Raw genomic sequence first — 6,942 nt, 5'->3', positions numbered from 1 at the left:
CATGTAGGCTTATATTCTTTGAATCAAGAAAACCCCACTTTTAAAGTAGAAAACACCTCGATACTTCATGGACTGTTTATCATCTTACAGCAAAAAAAAAAATCAGTTTCCTCTGCTGCCCGTGTTTCTTTACATTTTTTCTGCCAAGGAAGTTAGAAAAAAAGTTCTGAAATCAAAATATACCCTTGGAATAGCTTCCACAGAATGTGTATGAAGGGCAGAATAAAAGTTTATTATTTAGTATCATTAGCTCATGTAAAATAGAGCTAAGGACAGGTAACAAGAGGAGGAATAAGAAAATAAAATTTTATGTCTTATTTTCGTATTTTTCATTAATCCATTCTATCATTGATTAGCACCTCAAGAAAAACAGTTGTCTATTGCATTAAATTCATTTGCATCATTAGCATGAGCAAAAAATATCAAATGAAAGAAATTGTTATTAATACATATAGTATGGAAAATTTTACTTTACTAAATGTGCTTAAAGAAATTGTACAATAGTTATGCTATTATTTAGAAGATGCTAAAAAAAAAGGAATATTAAAATAGGTATTAATATTTCCATTCCATTTAAACCTTTTATCAATGAGGAAGTTCTTCCTGGAAATTACCAATATCTTTTGGATACCATTCACATACAAATCTGCTTATGCAAACTCTGTTTCTAAGGCTTTAACACAGAAGCAAATACACAGGTGTAGACCATGATGTTCAGACCATGATGTATAACTTACACCACACCTCTCTAGGTTTCCAGCAAACTAATGATGTGATCTTTGTCACATTGTTTCTACTTAGTTTCAGTTGGGGAAGGGCTAACAGCATTAGTCACTGCCATTAGTGCCTTGTTTTGAAAATACTATTAGCTATTAGAAGATTCTTTTGGGGTTTTGAGGGGGTTTTTTTAATTTTTCAATTTGACTTATTAAACCTGCTTCAGAAATGAACTACCACATAATCCATTATCTGAACTCAAACTATTCAACATCACCATCTCTCCTCCAAAACTGGTGCAGTATTGCTGCATGCAGATTGTGTTATGAGCCCTTCCAGTAGAATAACACCGAAAAAGCAGAGAAGACAATCCATAACAAGCTAGGTGCTAGTAGTTGGATAACATGACTACAAACCTACAGACTGATTCTGCCACAAGAAAAAAAACAAAAAACACCACCCCCCCAAAAAAACAAAACAAAACAACCCCACCCAAATACCCTTCTTTCTTAAGCAACGGAAACTTTTGCATCTGGGCTTTGAGCAAAAATAAAAAATCTGGTGTCTAAACTGAATAGGCTCAAAAGATGTGGATCTTACTTGATTGCAAGAATGTTCTGCAACAAGTACATGGCTTGCAGAAAATTCCTTGTCTTAATTCTGGACATAAAGCATCAATAGCTAGTTTTGCTTCGTATTGATTTGGAAACAAAAATGAAGGCATTTTGCTTTTTTCTTTTCTGGCAATAAGGTCCAGTGAAAACGCTTTCCTCTTTCAGACGCTTAGAGAATAATTACTTGTACCAGACTGATTACTGTATTTTCAATTCTGGCCATTTATTTTCTTTTACAAAAAACCTCAGAATGTTCAATTTAAGCATAATGATAGAAGGACAGCCTCCAACTTCAGTGTTGTTTATTTGTACAATTCCTAGTGCAAAAGTCAAACTGTTTCTCTCATTATTCAACTTTGAAAACAAACGAAAAGCAAAAGACATAAAAAAAAGTCTAAAGAAAAGGTATGGAAACGCTCTTAAGAAATAAATAATATGTGAGGGAAGTGATTATCACCATCTACTCCACTCTGGCGAGATCCCACCTAGAGTAGTGTGTCCAGCTCTGGGGCCCTCAACATAAGAAGAACGTGGACCTGTTGGGGTCCAGAGGAGGGTTGTGAAGATGAACAGGGTACTGGAGCACATCTCCTATGAGGACAGGCTAAGAGAGCTGGAATTATTCAGCCTGGAAACGAGAAGGCTCCAGGGAAACCTTAGAGCAGACTCCCAGTACATAATGGGGGTTTACAAGAGAGCTGGAGAGGGATTTTTGATGAGTGCTGGTAGTGATAGGGCAAGGGGCAATGGCCTTAAATGGAAAGAGAGTAGATTTACATTAGGTAGTAGAATAAATTCCTAACTGTGAGGGTGGGTGTCATGTTTGTAAGGCTACTAGTCAAGATGATTCACATACTATCAGGTATTTTTCAAAAGCAGCCATCTTTGCATACCTTGTTTTCAAACAGTAATTTATTTAGATTACAGAAGAAGCCCCTCGACAGTAAGGGTATAAATGTTGTCTAACACAGAGAAATAAGACTTTGGAAGAAAAATAGGAAAAAATTTTAGTTGAAAGAGAACTTTAAAATCACCTCAAAGAAGCACAAGATACATCTCAAGAACCTCTTTATCCTGAGAAAACATGAACTACAATTAAAAAAAAACAGTCCTGAGAACAAAATTTACTTTCCCTTAGTAAAGAGTTCTTTTGTTTCTATCTGCAAAAGGAAAAAAGTGGGCTAAAAATGCCATTGAGGAACTTGGTCACAAATCAGGTGAAAGAAAGGAGCTTTGTAGTTTCAATGACTAATCAAAAAGAATCAGTACTGGATAACAAAAAGGGAGGAAGATGTTTGGAATCAAATCCGTCATGCTGTGTCATGAGGCCCAATAATGCTCAGAGGGAAGTTGTGCATCAGTCACAAGTGCATGTGATGGAGACCTTATCCACCAACTGGCTTAGAAGAGGAACATTCAACACTTTCTGCTAATCTCTGGGACAAACAGGAACTGCAAGATCTCAGGGCTTATCTTTCTAGAAATGGGAAATCTAGATACAAGATTCTGCTATTGAACTCTTGCACAGTTCAGAGTCATAAAATGGAAGAGAACAAATTTGTAAGAAAAGCAAATGGAGATTGTCCCTGTTCAGAAGCAAATAAAAAGGGTTCAGACTTTTCTCTCTCTCTCTCTCTCTCTCTCAAAAAAAAAAAAAAGGAATAAAAATCTCAGAAGGACTTCTGGTCATCACAGTAAATCCAACATTCAATTCTAAAGAAAAATAGCCTTTGACAGCTCTCAGAGTAAATCTCTCCTATCTTAGGCCATTGCAAAAGGAACCAAAGGGGGTCCTGACTCAAGGACTTAGAGTAAAAGACTGCAATGCCTTCCTTGATTTCCGGCTTATTCTTTTGATCCCACATGATGTTGGATCAGAATCCAACATCAGAACACTCACAGCACAGGAGTATTCATTTCAGGATGAGGTAGGAGGTAGAAACAATCATAAATTAAGCACAGGAAAAAAGGAGGGGTGGGGGAAAGGTCTTTTAATATTTGTGTTTATTCCTCATTACCCTACTCTGATTCGACTGGTATTAAATCCAATTAATTTCCCTGCGTTGAGTTTGTTTTGCCCATGATGGTAATTGGTGAGTGATCTCTCCCATTCCTTATCTTGACCCATGCCTTTCCTTCTATTTCTCTCCTCTGCCCAGATGAGAAGGGCAGTGATAGAGTAGCTTTTGTGAGTACCTGGTGTCTAGCCAGGATGAACCCAACACACCAGGAAATTTGACGGATATGTTGACATTGATTTTCTGACATCGGAAGGAAGGAAGGAGTGATCTCTGGAAAGTTTCTGCTCAGACAGAAGCCAGAGCTTAGTTCTGACAACCCCACTTTAACGCATCTATCTCTTGCTAGTGATACTGAATGCAGAGTTTAAGCATTTCTTCAAATAATAGGCCTGGAGCTTTCAATCAGTGTTTCGCTTGAGGCTTTATGACCTGGTAATTATTACAACAGTTTTGATAAAACCATTATCTGTGCTCCTGCAGAAGACAGCTGAGGGAATCCATTTGCCAAAGGTTGGATACAAATGAAACACTCCTTTTAGTGATGTCAAACTTGGGATTTCAGTCAGAGAAGATGAAGAAATACCAATGCTTACCTGAGGATGGTTGAAAAGCATCACTGAAGTTCAGCAGAAAAGAGCTTCATTTGACACTCAAAAAATAAAGGACACTAAAGTGTGTTGTGTGAATTTAGCAGTTCACATCAGGAGAAAATAAATGGTGTTAGGGCCACCTTATTTTACATATGCATGCATCAATATAAGGTGTGGTAAGGGTTTGGTTGCAGTTTCTACAGAAACTGAAGAAATATATGCAAATTCAAATTCTAATGTCACTGCATATATGGATTATTACTAAAGATTTTATCTTTTAAAACAAACTGCAAATTATTGTGAATAAATGGATAAAAATAAAGTGTTTCATATTTTCACGAGTAAGTTTTCCTAGCTATTAAACAGCAGGCATGATTACTTAGCAAAACCCATTAGCCTTCTATGTGAATTGGTCACAAGCTAATTCATAGTAGGAAGTAAAAAGAAGGTAGAAGAAAGAGTTGAAGTAAAAGTTCCTATCATATTTACCATGGTCACTTTTCAAACTCCTTTTTGATCCTGAATATCTATTTTAAGATTCCATTCCAGATTCTTAGCAGGGAAAAAAAGCCATATACAATGCATAAGAAAACAAGTTATCAGCCAATGGCAATGAAATTGTAACATCCCAGTGAAGAGCAGCATGGCTTTCAATTTTTTTTCTCTAGTATCATGAAACTATATTAAAAAAAAAAACAAATTCCAAGAGTCTCAGGCACAAGAGAGGTAAATAAACATACACCATACCATAAAAAAAGTAATAATATTTTCTAGGTTTAATGTCATTTTCTTTTGTTAGCTTAAAATAATTATATACACAAAGAAGGTGAGCTGTCTTACCATTCATACCTGCACTTTTTAAGTGAATATGCCATCAGCACTTGGAGAGGGAGGTTTCTGCATAAGGAGGTCATAAACATCTCCCAGATGCCACATACCTAAGAAAATACAAAAGCAGGTGCCAAATATCCCCACATATTCTTAAACCCTAAACCCTGAAGATTATTAGGAGTTTCAAGGAAACAGAAGTGACAGAGATCAGTGTTCATGTGGAAAATACAACCTGTAATCAATGAGTAAAACTTTATTTCCAGATGAAAGTTTATACATTTGTTCCAAGGACAGCTCTAGGCAACAACTCATGCCTATGCATCCCTTCACACCTTCTCACCTACATATGCATACTGAGCATCCAAATCCAAATCGCCAGTCTATTCATGCAGCAATGGGCTCACATTTAGTGTAGTCTGCCTTTTATGGTCTGTGCACTTACAGAAGTCTTTCTTGTTGCCTTTGATGTCTCTTGCCAGATATAATTCCATATGGGCTTTGACTTTTCTAACTACATGTCTGAATGCTCAATGTTGCTGTATTCCTCCCAGGTTACCTCTCCCTGTTTCCACCTTCTATAGGCTTCCTTTTTGCATCTGAATTTTGCCTGGAGCTCCTTGTTCATCCATGCAAGCCTCCTGGCATTTTTGCCTGACTTCCTACTCATTGGAATGGACTGTTCTTGTGTTTCAAGGGGATGATATTTGAATATTAAACAGCTTTCTTGGGCCCCTCTTCACAAATATAATATAAAACTATAAATTTTGGGTGAGAAGAAAGTGGCAAGAACAGCCTTTTTATCTGAAAGTGTTAAAATTGGTCACAGAGTCTCAGTTCATCTATCTTATGATAAATGGCCACATATATAGGAAACCTCATACCAGTGCAGTGGTACAGGTTAGTCAAATAGCTGATGAGTTCAAAATCCATGTATACTGCTATTTGCAGAATTCTTAGGTCACATAAAACAATTTTAGTTTATCTGCATATATACATGTTTTCAGTAGAAGTGACCTGACAGAAGAAGACTTAAAATACCACTCAATTACACTGTTGGATTACACAGCAAAATCCAAACTGAATCAGCCTCAAAAAACCTGAACACTGATAATCATTTGACTGACAGAATACAATCTTTCTATTATTAGAACTCAATATTTTTCAATGGAATGTTTCTTCGTAGAAGAATAGAATTAGTGAAAAGTAAGCTGTTACTACCACTGAGCATCTGCTGAATCAGAATGATAAACCTAAATGGTATTGTAAGGACCTCAACAGGTTAGACAACACTGTTTCTAATACTTAATCTGCAGACCCACAACAGGCCAGCACTTTTCACCCATTTTCTTAGCTGAATTAGTGGCCAGAATATTTCTGTCAAAGATCAGCTTCTTTAGTACAGGGTGTCATGAGCTTAGTAAAAGAAAGGAAGCATAATTTACCTTACAAAACCCAAAGATTTCTAACTGGTCAAGAACTAATCTTCATGGATTATTTAATACACACACACACACACACACACACACACACACACTGCACATTTCACTTTCAGCGCATGTGAACTGTTGGTTCCTAAATATACAGTTTTACAGTTTAAATAGTCCTTGAAATACCTGTAAGAAAGTGCAAGCCCATAGGTACTTGATTACCCTTCCCAAAATTCAAGTAACAGAAAGCACAAAACAAGAGAACAGAAAAACATTGCCTATATGGATCTTTATGAACTTACACCTAACATTATAGAGTATAGCCACTGCACAAGGTGGAAGATGGGAATTTGTTCATGCACCAGCTGGGAATTGAACCCAGGTCGCAAGAATGGGAATCTTGCATGATACCACTACACCACTGGTGCTTTCCTAAATTCCCCAAATAATCAAATCACCATCAGCTTCCCTAGAGTGCAAAGTGCTTTATAGTCAGTTATTGATTTAGACAGTCCTTAAATACAAAGGATTCCTAGTCCTTTTTTCAGGTGTTGGGGTAGAAGAATCTTGCATAGATCTAAAAGATCTACTTACTTCTGAATAAAACACTAGAGATCATCAAGATCCACTACAGGCATGTTAGAAAAAATATAGTCAAGACTATATATGTGAATGGCCCAAATCTTCTCTAGATGACAATGTTCAAAGTGACAACAAGAAATAGCAACAGAGATTTTTTTGG

At 36.6% G+C, this 6,942-nt stretch overlaps 1 non-coding gene across 1 annotated transcript; it reads right to left on the bottom strand.

The window, feature by feature from the left end:
- Positions 1-6,557: 6,557 nt before the first annotated feature.
- TRNAG-CCC lies at positions 6,558-6,628 on the bottom strand. Its single transcript has one exon. It is a non-coding gene; the product is annotated as a tRNA-Gly (tRNA).
- Positions 6,629-6,942: the final 314 nt, after the last annotated feature.

The sequence above is a fragment of the Acanthisitta chloris genome, unplaced genomic scaffold (genome assembly GCF_000695815.1).
Source record: "Acanthisitta chloris isolate BGI_N310 unplaced genomic scaffold, ASM69581v1 scaffold3104, whole genome shotgun sequence".
In the NCBI taxonomy this organism is placed as follows: Eukaryota; Metazoa; Chordata; class Aves; order Passeriformes; family Acanthisittidae; genus Acanthisitta; species Acanthisitta chloris.
The sequence above is the reverse complement of the archived record's forward strand: the minus strand, read 5'-3'. Positions and strand labels throughout refer to the sequence as shown.